Below are 19917 nucleotides of genomic sequence, written 5' to 3' on the forward strand. Positions count from 1 at the left end.
TTCATAAGTTTACTCCAAATATACTCCTGTCTAATCGGTTGCAATGTTCCAACCCGAAGTGAAATATTGGCAACGTCCCTGAATGAATTGTTTCGTGCATCCGCCAGCATTTTAGCTTGAACTACGGCGGTAAGATTGAAACTTTGGATGAATCTCGGAGAGTTAATATAATAATAGGTAAGAATTTATATAAACTAGAAGTCGCTTGAAATTTAATAAAATCTACTGCAGAAAATAACGTTAATACAACTGCTAATTACAGATTATTTTGCAATTTTTTAACTTACGGTGTTCCGAAAACATTAATGAACCTCCCTTAATTATTTCGAAAAACTTAGTACCGTATTTTAGTCATCTCTCGGCTGTAAATCGTTTCTAAGCTCACTGCGTATTAATTATTTCAAAACTCGCACAGGATAGGCCTAATCGTTATTTTTTTCCACAAGGAATTCATTATATTTTGCTTGCAACGTTTACTCGAAACAATTCTCAGCTGGTACTTCGTAATCTCTAAAGGATCCCTCCCATTAGATGCAGATATGATTTCAGGCTCTGTAGCCTGAAATAAAGAAACACGAAAAATTATTTTGAGCTGTCATTTTTTTGTAGTCAAGGGTCACTATAATAATGCAATGAATGATCACTGAAAATGAAGTGTATCGTGGAGAAGGGGATTCAGCACTCCGTGATCCAGTGGTGTATGTGTGTGGTGTTGTATACGCGTGATTTATTATTTTTTTATAAATGGGCCATTTATAAATTCATACCATGGACACACTTTCACGCAAGCACTCCAGCATTAAAACGCTTAAATGTGAGTTTGCAAATCAAATAACTTCCTGACTAACTCAGTATCGGTTTCATCAATCGAATCGCTTGATGATATTTTGGCGTCTGCAAATGAGACACTGAATTAATCTTCTTCCTCTTTGCAGTCGAATTAATCCATCATTCAATCATCGTTCACATGTACCAATCATTCTCACGAGAGACCATTTCTTAAAGAATCCTGGATTTTTTTTCGCACACATAATAGCTTTTATTGAAAAATCTTTCATGTGCTAAAGTATCGCCTGAAATATATTATAAATAATACCGAACACTCTATTATCTGAAGCCATTTTGTCTACCTTTTTGCTGAATCTTAGACACGAATTGGTAGTGGCGTTAATAACAAAAAAAACCTGGTATTCAGATATTTCATGGGAATGACACACTTTTACAAATTTCCTTCAAATTGTTACTACCAAAGTTGTCGATTGCATTTGACTTATTGGTTTATTTATCAATAGTAGTCCGCTGTTGCAAGAAGTTTTGGATGGAAAACGGACCTAGCACTGTTATATTCCCAACCAGTCTCACCTAAAACTACACAAGGTAACACCCTACCCTGCAATATATCTGTCTCCATCTCCGCACACTTCTTTCCTCCCTTCATTCTCTACAACGTGCATCTATCGTCTTTTACTCCCATGCCTCGCTCGCCTGTCTAACGTTCTCTCCGCTATCAGTTTTTGGAATTCCTAGTACTTTAATTAAAATATTTTATTTCAAGTCAATAGCTTGTACTAATTATAAATGTGACGCGGCAATACGGCGGGTAGATCGCTGGGCTACTGACCGGAGTACCCGGGTTCGATTTCGGGTGACGCCACTGGGTACCCTCGGCTTCACCCGAGCTGTGTAATTATTTGGGTACCAGAACTTCCTGGGGAACCATAGGCAGCTCAGGGAAAGGATCTAACCCCCTTATTACCCTGATGTGTAATTTTCACATCCGGTTGGGCTTAGTATTTCACCTTCATAGCTTTGTGTTTATGTGTATAAAACTGTGGTTTGGATCGTACTATTTATAAAAAAGATTTCGGATTTTAAGAGTAGACATATTGAGGTGTCAGGGTGCGCCTTGATAGACGGAACTTCAGAAATGTAGTGATATTCAGTCTAGGTCCATTCAAAATCTACCTTAAACGGTGGAATACCATTAATAACATACTATTTATTACTATCGTGTACCACATGACATTTTGTGGAGCCGTTCAAGCGATTTCATTGAGATTGTCTAGTCGAATCGTTTTTGTAAAAGGGGAAAATAAGATGCTGGTGACACCTTTCAAACCAGTACATTTGACATTTTGCCTATTTACTGAGTTTAGGCGATGAAAGGGTGGATGAGGAACTGACTTCTCACCCCGAGGGCCCAGGTTCAAATCCTGGAGGTGGCGGAATTTTTTCAAGGACTCCCGATTCCCAATTCAGATGTTATGTGAGAATACTTTGACTAGAGTACTCCGTTCGTCAAATGGGATGTTAAAATCGTTTGCGAACACCTTACAATAATAATAATGTCTTTCCTAAATAGAGTAGGCTGATTTCGTCGCCGGTTTTCTCTCCATCCTTTACCCATTCCCCAAAACTCTTGAGGATCGGAAAGGTACGGTGGCTTTAGGCTTCCCACCGAGAGGGCCCGGGTTCAAATCCAGGAGATAACAAATATTTTACAGTGGTATCCTGATCCCTGCGTGAGGTGCTTTGTGGAGAGCACTTTGAGTGAATACGACGTCCGTCGGATGGGACGTTTAATTGTATTACCCCTTGGCGCCTTCCGGTGAGAATAGGCTAATGCCGACGCCGGGTTTCTCTCTACCATTCCTCCATTCCCATCCACCCCTAATGGTGCAAATGACCTTGGCTGTCGGTCGCCTCCCATAAAAACTACTACTAACCGAAATTCTTACCTTGACCAAATAACCCACTAATATCGCTGATGGTGCAAATGACCTCAGCTCTCTGTCACTTCCTATTAACTACCGCTTAAATAACTATTATTATTCAAATGAGACTCACGGGAAACCTTCCACGAACCAATTAGAAGCTAACGAGGGCCGCACGGGCCTCCATTAATGCTCAGAGAAAAATCAAAACCCGTTGTGAATAGATGCCCACGATGAAGGCAGGAGGGAAACTCCTCCCGCTGTTAATGTTACGACCAACAGAGTTTCCTCCACTTTGTGTCAACACTCGCGTCCGTATCGCTCACTCGAGGGCAATTTATTACATAGCAACGTTGATAAAATCTGATGTTCGTTTCTTAGACCCACCAGTCAAATTGCAATTCCCAATAGTTCGAACAATGTGCAACTCTCCAATGAGAATGAATGTTACAGCACTCGTAATGCTTATTTTCCAGAGTCCATGCATATTAGCATTTATTATTTACGCTCATAATCGCTATATGAGACCACGGGTGTGTGGCAGGGATTGTCAACCAGGTGGAAATCCTTCCCAAGTGAGGAAATTTTAGAGTTAGAGGGGCGGAATTGGGACAACTATTCAGCAAATTGTGCTCTCCTGCAGGTTAGTTACACTCCGTAAAATTGTAGCTGGAATTTAATTCATTCTGCTGTATTCAATGAAGGAAATATATGTCAGTCAAATATCACAGATCAAAATAGATACACTATGCATATTATTTGTAATGCACCTTTTTGCTTTAGACTGCGTTCCTTGGGAAGGGGGAAATGAAACTCAGAACAATAGCGAAAAACTGGAATGGTGCAATGAAAGTTTTGATGGACCAATGGAGGTGATTGAGTGAGGAGTGAACTGAGAAAGCTGTGTGTGAATTTTGTCGAAGGCTATCTCGAGACAAGGAATATCAAGTGTATCTGGAACAGGATACCATGGATGAAACTGAGTGAATACGACGCTGGCAAAAAAATGCGAGAATGAGACAGGATGAGGAAATTGGTGAAAGACGGTCAGTAAGTTTCCCTGAAATAACCATTGATAATCAACTTTTTATATTACGTGTCTACAAAATGCCATTTCTGTAAATACGCCATCTTGTTTATCTGTAATAGCTGGTTGACTCCAACAGCTGTTATTTTTAAATTGGAAACAATTTGGAAAGACTGTAACCAAATCATTAAATGTTTTATTGATGGAGAGAAATGGCTATAAAACCATCATGGTGACGAAGAAACCGTATTTTTGAGTTCTTCAATTCGTTAAGTTTGGTGGCCGAGAATCCGCAGACACTGTTCACTCCTACTGAGCTCTCGAACTTCATCACGCTCTATTTTTCGTAATTTTAAACAAAGATACGTTTCCTTCTATTCCATTCAATGTAGAGAAGCATACATACTCATCCCAACCTTCTTATTCCTTCAATCTTCGGATAAAAACATTCGTTTGCAACCAAAAAAAAACTTGTTTTTTTTAGACTGGCTTTTTATATTATTCCCAAAATGCAAAAATGTGATGAGGGGACATCACTGGGAAGATGTGGACACAATAAAGCATGAATCGACGTGAAGACTAAAAAGCCTAACTGCCAAGGACCTCCAGGGGTGCTTTAAACAGTGGAAAAGAAGATGGAATAGGTGCATAGCAACGAATGGAGGGTACTTTGAAGGGGACAAAATCTATGTAGACTAAATTTTGTAAAATAAAATTTTTATGGACTCAGCTCGCGTATTTATTGGGCAGTGAGTAAAATAAAATAAACGTTTTTTATCAAAAGTCAATACACCATTTTAAATATCCCCTCTGTTTTTTTTAATCAATTGTCATTTCGATCGATGGAATTTTGTACGAACTGCGGCAGTTTTCACATGCCTATACCAGCTTGTCGCCATGTCGCTGAGGAAGCGTTGGACCTCATCGTCATGTCGCTGAAGCGTCCTCCGACCTAATGTTCTTTCAGTTTGGGAAACAAGTTGTAGTCGCCAAGTCCGGACTGAAGGATGTGCGACGAGCAAGGGCGTCAGTACGGTTATACACGTCTTATACTTTCAGGTTGGCCACTCATTCGGAAAACACGCAATTTCTTCAAAAAATCGGTGATTTTTCAATTGCTTAAATAACATTGGGTAAAAGTCGAAAGTTTTGATATGCAAATTGAGAATGTGCTGTGGGAATCTGGATGTTTATTTTAGTTGTGATATTAGTCCGCGCTTGCCGGAGGCCATCGAAGTGATGGGAAGCCAAAGGCAAAAAAACTGAATCTACAGTTTCGGATCGAAATCATTGATGCCAGTGGCACGCGAAGAAGTGAGGCGATGATCCACAAAAAATACGCTAATCAGAAACCAAACACGTGGGAGAAAATCGAGGAAAAGTCTGGAACGGATACAAAGAGTGAACCACACCCTCTTATAGGCTTGTACAGAAAAAAAACTCTCGTTGGCGGAATCGCAGGGAACCACGTACCATTTCCGGGAGGCGCATGTTTTACACCTTGAATGGGTTTTAAAAAAATGGACACGGATATTTCGCTGGAAATTCGGATTTTCGGAAATTAAAAAGCCAAAAGTTAGAATTTAATTTGCCGCCTTTAAATCATTTCCCTTTCACGGGCAAAGAAAAAAGGGGCAAGTTAAGTCAAGCGATCGAGACTGAAGATCGAGTGTTACGTTTAAACGTCGAAATACTTCAAGTCAGAACGAGAATATTTTTCAACATCCCCGTCTGATTAGCGACTATCGCAGTAATTTAAATGACACATTCGCACCGGTAATATTGCGGAGAATTCTTTGCATTACCCGTCTCACAGATACCCTTTTTCTTGATAATGATGAGATCGTCAATGCAGATTTTTGACGTTTCCGCCTCGTTCAGATTCCGCCTTTAAAAGGTTTTACTGTAATTGACTCGTGGCCTTACAGAAACGGGCCCCCTGGTTTCCGCCCACATCCTCCCCGTAGCCATTACGTGCTTAATGTCACCACTACTCTCGAGTTGCTAGGAGCGACCATTTCGATATAATTCAAGTGATTGTCCAGCACAAGCTTCGGTCCGGACTGTAGTATTACATTCTGTGTCGTTGGACAGCGGCGGGTGAGGGCACAGCAACCCGTTAGGTCGGCCCCCAACATTTCATCCGCTGAAAAGGAGCGACGGGACGTTCCCCGGCCGGACGAAGGCCACGGCGAGAGAACCTGGACCGTCCACGCACTTGAGACGGCGAAGGCTGGGAACACCGTGGTGTTCTACTAGGGTCTGTTGAAAGTTATGAGGATGTGAGTCACCGAAAATCGAATGTATTCAAGCGTTGTTTTTGCATCTAGTCGAGTCGAACATTCGTATCGTCCTACTTTGGTTGCTAGCCTTCTCGGACTAAATTCTTACCATCCCTAATTTTCTCCTGCCTCCTCTTTTTTCCCATAGACGCGTGCTGCCCTTTCCCCCTCCACCACTCCCCCCCTCCCTTACATCCCAAACCTTCTTTTCTTATACCACTCTACCCGATCTCCGTCCACTTTTCCCATTCATACCCCCATTTTTTTTAATTTCCTCGTTTCCCTCTCCTCCCCAACGAGCACCTCTCTTCTTTAACCCCGGTGGCATACGTGTTTCGATCCGCCCACTCGCGCACTTATCGCGCGTGAAATTGCGCCCCAGTGCGTATATCGTACTTCACTTTTCTTTTCTTTTTTCTTTCTCACCCCCATCCCTTTTTCGCGATGCTCTCTTCGTCTTCTTATCTCAATCGCGACGTATTCCCCCCTCGCCTTTTTCCTCAAAACATAGCCGTTTCTTCTCCAGCTAGCGGCATGCTCCAGCATTCTTATGGAATGGCTTTCCTTCGCGTCCTAAGCTTGGCTTGTATTTCTCTATTTAGATTGCTTCAATTGAAGGTGTGGGAAATACTTCGAAACCTAAAGGCTTTCATGTAATGACTTCATGTTGTTACAGGCTGATGGATAATCAATCAATAATTGACTCATGAGAATTTTCATTCTCAACACGAATCCATGACTTAAAATTCATTTATTCTACTTAAGAATCTTGTTGAGAGATGTATGACGATTAAGGAGGCGCGTTCATATTTATGGCATGTAATAAAGGTACGAAAGTGATTCAAATCCCCTGGCGAAGTTTCTTGAACGGATTGACTGGCACAGATTCGAACTTTTATGGCGAAGATGAATTTCTTTGAAAGGTTTAATGAATAAACGAAGCATAATTGCATTTATAACTATTTCTGTAATTCTTCGGTAGTTTCACCATCAATTTCGGTTTCAAAAGAATGAGAAATTTTTATGAACTTTTGACTTTTATAGACTTTTTATCAATTAATTTAATCCAGCATAATATTTTTTATCATCGTCATTATTGCTTGGTTGCTAATGCCATGGTGGCTCTCGAGCGCAGTAGTTTCCCATTAGTTTAGAACGTGCCAGACTGTGCAACTTGATAATATATCATAAAGAGCAAAGTTATTTGAAACTTTTTGATCCCAAGGAAATGTTTTTGAGACTTTATTTGCGCTCGATGGGAGCATAGTTTCTCTGGGAAAACATTATCCAAAAAGTTTATAAATATTTGTAATTTAAATACTAAAACATGATCTTTAAACTAGTTACACGAAAAAATGAAACGAGATTCGTATTTTTTTTTCTAGACCAACCAGTGGAGAGTAAAAGATGAGAAAGACGGCCGCACTGATTTAAGTATTTGAGACCCTCCCGAGTAGCCGTCGAATGCAATACAGTGAAATAGGGACACTGATTTATAAAATTGAAATGTTTTTCGGACTTTTTATTCAAGTTTAGTTCAATACCCACGGATTTTATAATATAAATATATATATATATATATATATATATATATATATATATATATATATATATATACATATATATATATATATATATATATATATATATATATGCTTTCGTAGACGTAACACGGAAGTGCCGAATAGTACAATACACAGTGTGAGGACTACAGGACGATAAGTTTGATATCTTGGGTTGGAAGTTTGGGTTTAGGAAGGGGAGAGGTACGCGTGATGCCATTGCAGTAATGAGATTATTAATCGAGAGGAATATAGAACACAACCAGGAGGTATTTGCCTGTTTCGTAGATTTCTAAAAAGCGTTTGATAGAGTGAATTGGGAAAAACTAATATAGTATATTGCAGAAAATAGGAATAGATTGGAGGGAAAGGAGGCTTATCCGCAACCTGTACATGTCTCAGACGGCTCAGGTGCGGGTGGGAAACGGGGAGCCCGGATGGGCATTGTTAGGAAGAGGTGTAAGGCAGGGTTGCCCATTATCACCGTTGCTGTTCAACCTGTATGCAGAGGAAACGATCAAAGAGGCATGGGAAGAACTGGAGGTAGGAATGAAAGTGGGCCGGGAATTCGTAAAATCAGTTAGGTTTGCTGATGACCAAGCTTTGGTTTGTCAGTCAGCCAAGAGGCTGCAAGCATTGCTTAGTGCATTGGAAATTCAGTGCAACAGGTATGGGATGAAAATCAATATTAATAAAACAAAGGTTATGCGATTTTCTAGAAAGAAAAAGGCTAAGCTAAACATTAAAACAGGAGGGCAAAAACTAGAGCAGGTTTAACATTTTACGTATCTCGGTAGTGTTTTGGACCAAAACGGTCAAAGTAGTAGGGACGTAAGGAGAAGAATTGCGCTAGGCAAATACATGGAAAATGCCAGGTGACTCAGAAAGGTATCAGCTGGATTATATTACGGTTAGACACAGGTTTAGGAACAGTGTGATTAATTCGCACAGCTTTCCGGGAGCGGATGCGGCCTCTGACCACAATTTAGTTGTTATGAAATGTAGCGTCCGTTTCAAAAAGATAAAGGAGAAAAATGGAGAAGGTAAAATGGACAGAGAAGAAAACAAATGAGGAAGTACTTGGTATGGTGGGCGAAGAGAGGGGTTTATTGGGAGAAATCCTATGGAGGCAGGAAAAGTGGATGAAGGGGGTGTTGACCGGCAGTGGGATGTTGAAGACTGTGATAGAGGGTAGAATGTTGGGCAAAAGAGGAAAGGGAAGGAACAGGATAGGGATGTTGGACGGGATGAAGGGAGGAAGAAAGTACTCAGAGATGAAGAGGGATCTGATATAGAGTAGGATGATGGATTTTTTGTTTTGTTGGGAGTAATAAAATGTTTGTTTGGTAGTTGTGTCCATCCAAAAACCTACCTTAACCGGTAGATTACCTTAAAAAAAATATGTATATAATATTTGGACGGCACAATAGAACACAAATAAAATTGTAACACTTAAAAGGACACTCACATGGTAAATTGCTTAAGCTTTCGGCCCTCTCAGAGGCCTCCTTCAAGTAAGAGTCTTACTTGAAGTAAGTCTTACTTCAAGACTTGACGTCTTGACTAAACAATTTACCATGTGAGTGTCCTTTTAAGTGTTACAATTTTATTTGTGTTCTATTGTGCCGTCCAAATATTATATACATATATTATACATATAATATATATATATATATATATAAATTTTGTTAAGCTGTTAATTGTTAATGATTAATTACTTAATGGCTAAATTTATTGTATCATATTGGCCAGTGACTGCAATTTATGCATCAAAACCATTTTTTTATTCTGCACAAGAGTCCCGTTTGAAATAATTACCACATTCCCCGTTAAAGTGTAGCCATGTGGATACGTATAAAGCAATTTTTTGTTCCTGGCACAACTCTGGGCCGAAATTCGCCCTGTTAGATTTTAGATTCCGTAAAATATCACTAGGTACGTGAAATTTAGGCGACCCAATTACATCCGGAGACCATGAGTTGCATGTCCATATAATGGTGGAATTTCCCTTTCTTACTTTTCAGTTCTGCATGTACTGTCTTGTTTTAGTGGAGCCCTGTCCTATAAATAGTTGTGGTCCATTTTTATTCCCTTTTTCGCATGGGAAATAACTAATTTATTAGGCGAATTAACCATTGTTTTGAATTAAGTCTTCCTCCAGCATGTTTACAAATTTGTACGTTGCTTGATAGTTTTTTAACGAATATTTTTCTCTTCTCCTTTCCTCTCTCACATTCTCCCTTATCACTCACCTTTCTCGCCTGCTGCTTGCGCCCCCTGCCACACACCTTTTCGGTGGATCGTGGGGTATTTTCGTCGATGTCTATCCCCTTGACACTTGATGTGCAGCTGCCGTTACCAAAAATCTGGACAAAATCAAAGCTGTCGCAGGAATGCCGAACAAATCTCACTTTATACGTCTAAACGCGAGAAATGAAACCAAAAGGTCTCCAAGGGAACCAGAAAACCACTTAATAATACCCCGGGACGGCTCAATTCCAACGAATTCTCCCGAAACCGGTCCGTCCCACGGTATGCAGGTACTTTTTAAGTCTCTCCGTCGCTTTATTTCTTAAATTTAGCTATACAAGTCCAGTACTCCAATTAGTTATGAATACGATAGAAAACCAAGGATTTGATGACAGGGATCGGAAAGGTTATTTCCCATATTATACGTATACATCCCATTCACAGACTTCGCGTCATGCTCCTCATATTCCCTTCTCTTGCGTCAGGTGAGATTAGACGCGCATCTTTGCTATTTAGAAGTCAACAAGAATACGTGCAACCTACGGGAATAGGAATGAAAATATACAGGGCGACCGCGGACAGAAGAAGTTACGTACTTTTCACGTCGAAAGGATCCTGATATCTCACAAGGAGGCCAATAGAGAGAGAATGGCAGCCTCCGAAATAAAAAAAGGGGCTTCGCTGAAGGACACAGCTGATTTTATAGAGTGAGTGAGATCATTCATCCGTTCTCTTGGCGACCGCATTTCGAATTTTGTAACAATAACGGCTCGTATTGAAGACATCGTGAGCCGCGCGTCGGCGAATGGTGAGCAGCGCCCTTAGCTCGGCGTTTCCCAGGGTGGGGGGAGGGAGGGGTGGTCGGGGGAGCTGGCGGAAAACAGAAGTGACTCAAGGCGATAAAATCTTTACTCCAAGTCGAAATTGCGGTGCCAGCGACCCAAAAATCTTGAAATCGACGATATATACATTTTTTCAACGCGGTTTATTGAGAAGTGGTTTCGAATTATCTCCCCACAACCCATGACGAAACCGGCTCCACCCGCCACACCGTGAAGATCTTTTTAAAATCCTTTTAGAACCATCGGACGAACGATAGTTACGAATCGTGAGACGGAATAAGTGCGAATCTCGTGGAAAGAAAAGAGAGGATATGAAACGCGAAGTACGGCTTGTATCGGTTGGTCTCTCCGTAATCTATCGAAAGTTATTTTAAAATGTGAAAGATTGCGCCGCCTTGCTTTATAGGAGAATGACCCCCTTAGGTAGGTCATCGTAACAATGCATAATCTCCTCAATTCGACTTGTCTTTTGAACAATTCCGCTAGGCAAAGAGGCTTTCACAAGGAGGAGGGAGTTGATGACAGGGACTTTGAGTAAGGATATTAAGAAAAGGCTCGTAAAAACTTTGATATGGAGCGTAGCTATGTACGGTGCGGAAACGTGGCCATTGAAGCAGGAGGATAGACGTAGACTGGACTGGACGTAACATTAATAGCAATTAACAAAATTATTCGCATGTTATGGCGGGTTTTTCGGTCGAAATATAAGTGGATATCCATCTAAACACGATGAAGCAAAGTTTTCCATATTTTATGTTTATTCGCATGCAAAAATTGCAGTTACTATTTGAAGCCACTAATTTAGGATTGATTGTATGCTAAATTTTCTGCTGGGAGTTCTGTGGGCATTGCGAGTCATTATATACCTCAAGATATGCCACTTCAGTAATAATGATACTGGTTTTAGATAAGAAGATAATTAGGGATGGATTCTTTATTCGGTCGCTCTATATACGAGGAAAAGGATAAGAATGTGGGTCTGATATGAGAATACTATCTTAACTTTCTAAAATCTCTTGTCTTGGCCTCTCTTCGTGACTTGAGAGGTTCATATCTTAGTTTATAGACATAGTTCACACTTTATCCCCCTATAAATAGCTGTCTAAGACGAATTAGGTGAGCGCCATAGATATAGGTTTGGTGGAGATTTTGTGTGAAATGCAGCAGAAATCATGATTTTGTCCGGCGACATGTAGACCGCCGAAGCTTCGTCCGAACGTGAGGGTAAGTCGATTGAGGAAAACTGCACAATACACGCATGCGATTAACATCTTATCATTTCGATGCAGTTCTCATCATAAAATCTAGAAAATTTTCTGATATAAAGCCATTAAGAATTGAATCCACGTCCCTTCAACACGATTTAAATAACATTTGGCTTATCCGTCTTTCGATAGTCTTTGGCAACAACAGAATGGAATAGAAAAAAATATAGACCACAGCTGCTCCAGAACTAGACTTAGGACATCCTTGGTTTTAGCCTTAGGGCGCCTACGTATACTTAGGGAAAGTTTAAACGAATCGCCATGACAACCGGTTAAACAAACAGAACCGACGCTGTGGAAGAGAGGATTGCATGAGCCATGCGTTGGAGTCGCAATGCCATATTGTTGAAGCGACGTTTAAATTATTCAGTTTAAGTTGATGGTGAGTTTAAGCCTTAATTTTTCCATATGAGCACCCAATATATGTCGCCAACCTCCCTTCCCACCAAGCCAAGTCGCCAGAAAAGTCCAAAAATCCAATTTAAATCTGATTTGCATGAGAAAGCATTTACTACTTGGATTTAGAGGTCTCCTATTTCACCATTCAGCTCGTCATAGAGTTTTAAAATATTGTAGGTTATAAAATTTATTTAAAATATTAGATATACTCTCATCTTTAATGTCCTGCCAAAATTGGAAGAATTTTTCATTTGCTATAACCGAACTCGGTCGTTCAATGACACGCGGAGCTTAAACACAGCCGTCTCACCGCCGTGAGCTAAACTGTCACACGAAACGTCCACGTGATGGCCGCTGTTTAAGGGATTTTTGGCGGCGATGGCGCAAACATGACAGGATAAGTCGAATTTTTCAAAGGGATTCCCGAAATTTTAATGCATTGTAGAGCGCCTGCGAAGGTCCACTTGGCCTCTAAACCCTGGCCATGCTTCTGACGTAGATGGGTCCTGGGTGTTTATACGAGGGCACCGGGTGTATTATATCCCCGACCACCATCTTCCACGCTAAACGGGGCTGATTCCAATTCATCTTGACGCATTGAAAGCCTCGGGCGTGTTCAATGAGTGGCATGCTTAGGTACAGACGCGGGCCCAGGGCCCCTAAAAGTGAGGCCTCATTTGTATTCAAGGCAAGTGCTTGGGCCTCTAATAGAGCCTTATAAGACATTTGAAAAATAATATTATTTAATATTGATTTATATGAATATGCCTACCTTTCTTTAGTTAATATACTATACATGGTGCTCTGTAAGTCAGCGCTAGTGTGTGTGGCGGGGGTAATTACACACCGGATTACTTATGACACAAAACACTTTCCCCCCCGTAGCGCGGTCGGATAATGTTATACCAAATCCTTATCACACGTCGGGAAAATGACATCTTAAATCTATCTGCTATATAAGTTAAACTAAAGCCAAAATTATCCCACTCAATTATTTCTGAAATGCCATGGCACGATGAAGGGTATAAAACTTAGTAGGTTACACGATACTTATTAAAAACTTAAACGGCCAAAGTGAACGAAAGAATTTTGAGATTCTGAATTAAAATTTGTGAAATCTTTACACATTCAACTTGAGATCCCACGAAGCAGAACCAGACTCGAGTCGAATATCACAACATCTGCAAATATAGTCTGAAAATGTCTCAACGATGTACATACTTATGTGCGTGGGGGCATCAAACACCAATGAGGAGATGTATGGAAAAGGGCTTTAATGGATTATATTATGAACTTTTATTATCATATACAAGTACCCTACCGAAAACGAATTCCCTAAATCTCTCGTTTTTGGGGCTTTATACCTGTATGCACATGTATTTCCTATTTATCGCTTGTATCGGCATGCGTAAGTTGGGCTCAGAAAAATTGCCTCAATTTCTGGAGTGCCAAAACCCTTTATAGAATGGCATTTGTAACGATTATTATCGTAAAATATACTATATTTCTCCGATGATTCGTATTTCAGGTCTGTAAATTGTGATGCCAATTTTCACGTAAGCGAGGCAAAATTGAACCAATCGCCTTACACTGAGCGTTCTCGGTGCCACAACTGTAACTTTCATCGCTCGGGTGCCACCTGACTAACTAAAACCTTGCGAGAGCAAATTGGCAAAGTTATGTCCCCAGCCTTCTAATTATTTCGACGAACAGTGGGTTGAAATGAAACAATTTTTTTAATTAGCCTTTCGGCGGATTATACAAACTTGTGAACCCCATTATCTGGCGAACTCAACTGATATCAACGCAATACTATGAGCGATAACTTAAGTGATTAGATAATGCACTTTTTTTAAGAGATAAAAAAATCTTCCACGTTGACATCCCGTCCCATTTCAATTTCAAATCCCACGGGTGGAATTTAAGCTCCATTTCATTTCGGAGAAAATGTTTGTCAAATTTGCGTTCATATCAGTAATTATAATTGAAATATTTAAGAGTAGGTTGTTAGCGCTTAGCAAATACACCATTTCGTCTCGATCTTTTATAGGTGACACATTATTAGGAAACTAAGCGTGGAAAAGCTAGCCCGCAGTAGTCTCGGGACGCTGGGTCTCACCTTACGCGAGGGAATAGAACAGAGGAAGCTCACCTAATTGCGAGGCACGAAATTACTAACGATAGACTAAGACATTTAGTACATTAAACTGAATGCATAATTTAATTTCCTAGTTTAGAAAAAGCCTTCTGTATTTTTTAAATCGATATTTTATAAAGCGGTACACAAGGAAGTAAGTGCAGGTTAATATTAAGTTGTAAATCAATCAAATATTTTGGTCAGCTTTTAACCATTTTGGATTATTTTACTGTTGCTTTATTTTACATCTCTTGCGCCGGTGAGTCACGACTCGATTTCAAACTGTAGATTTTTTCTTTCATTTCAGAATATCATCTACTATCAAGCATGAGTTGTGTTGTCCCCATTTTAATTTCTTAGGCATATTTATCCCATACGATAAAAATAGATTTGTTAAAAATGTAAGTATTTATTTAAGAACTCAACATTCTCAATCATAGATAGAATTTTTAAATATTATTTGTAAGCCTTGATGACCGACCTGGAAATCACTTCTCGCGTTGAATAATGACTCTCACTCTCTGAACTATGCATGGCCTGAACGTTTCCAACCTTGACGCATCAGCGGTCTTCTTTCTTGTTAAAAAAAAAACAAATGGTTTTGAAGAATTTCAGCACACCGAGTGATTTTAGCACCGTCACCTCACAACTTAAGCATATGTAATCTCAACGAGTTTTTAGTTCCCTCCGAGCAATTTCGAGCCGATAATGACGCTGCTTTCGATTCGCCCTTGACGCCTCGGAGAGCCTCCTCTGTCATTTTTTTCTTTCCCCCTTAAACCGGCGACGACCAGGACTGCAGAAAAAGAGCTACATCACGGAAATGACTAAGGGATTTCCGACGCCGGCATCGATATGAGACGATTGGCGAGTCTTGACTGTCGCGCTAGGAGCATAAGCTCCTTGAGCAGAAGCTCAAGGAAAACGACATCCACAGTCGGCGATGGTTTTCCTTCCACTCAGAAAGCGCATGAAAACTCGCCAGTTTAGTCCGGCCCCTTGATTCCAGGCGGAGATAGCTGCGAATACTCATGTTGTATGGGTATATGTTGAATCGAGGCAGTGCTTGCAACGAGTTGAATGCCCTGGACAGCGAGGGAGGGCGTGTCTTGCCGTTAGAAGTGAAAGAAGCCCGCTTGCAGGCGAAAGCGACCCAAGACGGGGCACCCAATCATCCAAGGCTGCTCCAATTCCTCCCGGTTATTCCCATAACACTCGCCTCCCACACCTGGGGAACTCTGCATATGAATAGGGCGATGGGGAATGAAAAGCATATCAGACGCGACCCAGAGCCTGCCTATCCGTAGGCGTATCTAGGAGCTTGTTAGCGGTCTATCCGTCCGAGCACTATTCTCGCAGTGTGGCTGAATAAAATCACCCTTTCAAAAACCAATTCGTCTCTGCGGGGCGGACTTGGTTAAATGTAATGTATATTAACATATTAAAGCAGGTAATGGGATAGAGTAATGCGCCAAAATTGATATTGTTTAGAGGCACGTGCAGTATGGTGCTGTGATTAAGCAAAACCAGCTTCAATGAATTCATATTTTTAAATGCGAGAGAGGCAGAATTTTTCTGATTTTTATATTGTGGATAAAGAGGATAAATCAGGCATAAAACTTGTTTTTTTATTTACTTTTATCAAACAAGTGTTTATAAAAGTATATATTTTTTCTCCGAAAAAGAACCTTCTTCAGTTACGATACAAATTTATAAAAACTTTGATTAAAACATTTGTATAGAGAAACACCGAGAAAGGACACGCATCTAGTTCTTATGTTTCAGCATCTAAGATGAAGGCCATGCGGTCGAAACTACAAAACTAGATATGCGAGTGTCCTTTCTCCAGGAATACATTTTTAATCTAAGTTTTTATAAATTTATATATATATATATATGTATATATATTTACTTCTATATACATATATAGATATTTGTATACATATCTATATATACGGGTTGCAGTAGTCGGTGTTAAGGGTTGGACTGCTGACCGGAGGGTCCCGGGTTCGATTCCCGGGCAAGTCTCTGGGCACCTGCAGCTTCAGCCATTTTTTTTTTGGGTTCCCGATCTTCCGGGGAAACCAGCACAGGAAAAGGAAATGGCCCCCCTACCCTGATGTGTGTGAATTTCACATGCCATTGAGTTTAGTACTGGGTGAACTCATCACCTACCAAACCAACCTTTGGTTGATTACTGTTTTTATGGTTTATATATATTTTTATAACTTGGACAGAAATATGAAGAGCCATTTAAATTTGCATCTCCAGTGTATTTGATTCTGTAAATATTTTTTTCCACGCCCCAAAAAATAAATCTGTATGTGTGTATATACATATATAGGTATACACACACAGATTTATTTATTCAGGCATGGAAAAAAATATTTACAGAATCAAATACACTGGAGATGCAAATTTAAACGGCTCTTCATATTTCTGCTCAAGTTCTAAATCAGTCATTCATCAATCCTCAGTATTGGGACTGCAAAATGGCTGGTAGTCCTCCTGTGATCATACATATACCAACATTTTTCTAAAGGCTTTACAATCCACTCCATTTTCATTCCAAAAGGAAGAATAGTATTTTAGGTGTTAGAAACATCCACTAAGGGAAGAGACTTAAAATGCCATGTCACATCCGTGTTTCCAAACAGAATGACATGGCAAAACCAACAATATTTCCACAATATTTTTAAAAAATTCCTCTCATGTGAGTTGAAGACCTGGGGGTGACATTTCACAAGCATTCTTGATGGATAAGGTTCTTGAAAAGATGGAAGTTGATGGGGAGAGAGGGTTACCTCTTGTGACCCAGAATACACTTCTCCCTTCCTAATCTTATACTTTTATTATTCATGGTAAGAGAACAGAGATTATGAAATATCATCCTTATTACCGAGTCAAAATTGAAACCTTAAGATTCTATTTTTTACATTTCACTTGAAAATTTCAGTCATTAATAAATTTAGTTAAAGACACTCAAGACTCCATGCAAAGGATGTCAAGTCTTGGAATGAATTTGGTGGAAATGTAAAAGTATGCAAGGGCAGAAGAGGGTGGAAGAATTTATCAAAAGGAAGAAAGTCCCTGTACTCACTTAAAATCAGGCTGTTTTGAATGTGTCTACCTTGTAGGGGAATTGGTAGTCACATGCTGAAAGTGCAGTGAGTATAGCACTGGGCTACTGACTGGAGGCCCTGGGTTCAATTCCAGGAGCTGCATCTGCACACCAAAGCTGTGTGATTTTTCAGGTACCAGATGCTGGGAAACCATTGGTGGCACAGGGAAAAGAACTGCCCCCCCCCCCTTTATAATACCCTGATGAGTGAATTTCACTCAATTGGGCTTAGTACTAGTATCTATCAAACTAACCTTCGAGTTGACAACTGTACTGTGAGAAACAGAGCCACATCTCTTGATGGTGGAAAGAAAACCTTAATGAGCATGTGAGGACCCAGTTAGTGTGCGGGGGAAGGAGTTTATCCTCTCTTGGAAAGATGAGAGTTCTGGCAATAAATATTATAAGGGCCTCTGGACCCATGACAGCGATAGATTGTCAAACTTTTCCGGACAATAACGTTTCTCCCTCATAGAGTTTTCCGCAGTTTAATAATGTGGGTAGTCCCAAAGAAAGGCACCACCATCACTCGTAGGTGGTATGGGAACTTATTCAGTACAGCTTGGTCTCAAAAGATTCCTTACATATTAGGATTCTTACTTTAGAATACATAAGGAATGCCATAATCCTTCTTGAAAAAGTCCCTTGAATTGTACCTGGAAAATGGGTTGCAGTAAATCATAACAAAAGCAGTGGTTACTTATAGTTTTATATAGATTCCGCATCGGAAACTTGCTTCCTCATGCAGCCTATTCGCCACATTTAGCCCCCCTTAGATTACTTTCTGTTTGCAAACTTGAAAAAATGGCTTGGTGGTCAAAGATTTTCCAACCGTGAAGAAGTGATGTCTGCAGTTAATGGCTATTTTGAGGGGCAAAACAGTTCTTAATATAAAGGTATCAAATTTAATGAACATCGCTGGGAAAAGTGCATAGAGCTGTAAGGAGATTATGTTGAAAAATACATTTTTTTCCGAAATTTTTGTTTTCTTTGTTGGGTTCGGTACTTTTGGAATTACCCTCGTATATACCCACTTGAACACCAATCAGTACACAACTACTGTGAAGTGACCCCTGAAAGTCCATACAAAGCAACGATTAGTACAAAAGATATGATGGGATAGGAGAGCGAGCAGTTATTTCCTCTACTTGGAATTTTTCCTCAGCCATGAGGTCAACTACAGCCTTCAGCTAATTTTGATCATCTTCAGAAGATATTAAGCACAGGATAACTGCATACTTGATAAAATGTCAACGTCATTGAAAGCCTTTTCAATACTAATTCAGAAATAACAGTATCTTTGGCTTCAAATCAGACTTTGTTTCGTTATCCGATAGTGTTATTTTCTTTACACCGAGAAATCAAATTCCTGAATAAGTATATTCATGTGTTGTACCATTCCCAGAGAATAAAATCATTAAGTAGATGCACCAGCATGATACTTGCAAAAATTGTACTCATATCAGCCAGATGTCAAAAAAATATTTATTTGGTAGTCGTGCCAATCGAAAACCTACCTTAACAGGAGGATTACTACTTAATAAGATCAGCCAGATGTATTGCAATATCTCATGTAGGGCACCCTTTAATTTCAATCCATTATTTTAAAAAAGGGACAGAAGACTCGGCCAACTGCAAAGAGCTTTGATGCAAATTTTTTAATGGAGAACCCTTGAAATATTTTAGATTGAAACTAAAAAACTTTAAGGTCGAAGAAGACATGCTGAGAGCTCAAATTCTTCATAGTTACTAAATGTAGTAATATATTTCATTATAAACCACATGGTATTCTTCTTACCAATCCAAGGCATATTTATTTTTTTCAAGTTAAGTTGTCGCAAAGACATGGGAAGGACGACCCGACTTTGGGTAAGAGTGAAGCCAGCAAGACACTCTGCGATCCTCAGCCGTTTATTAGAGGGGTCAGATTGGTAATGTTGACTCGATCAAGCACCGGAACGGGTAAGGCAGGGAACTTACAGGGGAAAGGAAGTATTCGGGCGGGAATCATCCGCAGACGTGCTGGCAGCCGACTGATGAACGCGGGGCTTCGTCGATGGCGGTGGCCCAGCGGGGAGTCCGATGTCGGTGGTCTAGCGGGGAGTCCCTCGGATACTCCGATGCGGCGGCGACCAACGGGCGAACACAGGGTCTCGGCAGCAGGTTATATCAGTAGACTGACCCTCTATCGCGTCGGTCCGGATCGCCTCCCTGGTCCTCTCTTTCTCCGCCCCCGCACCACACTGCCGACCCAAGCTGGTCCGCGCGCGGCGGCACCCCTCCCTAGGGCCTTCCCCGTGACGTTGGTCACTGGCCCG

This window comes from Hetaerina americana, unplaced genomic scaffold (assembly GCF_022747635.1).
Source record: "Hetaerina americana unplaced genomic scaffold, ioHetAmer1.1.p SCAF_7, whole genome shotgun sequence".
Taxonomy (NCBI): domain Eukaryota; kingdom Metazoa; phylum Arthropoda; class Insecta; order Odonata; family Calopterygidae; genus Hetaerina; species Hetaerina americana.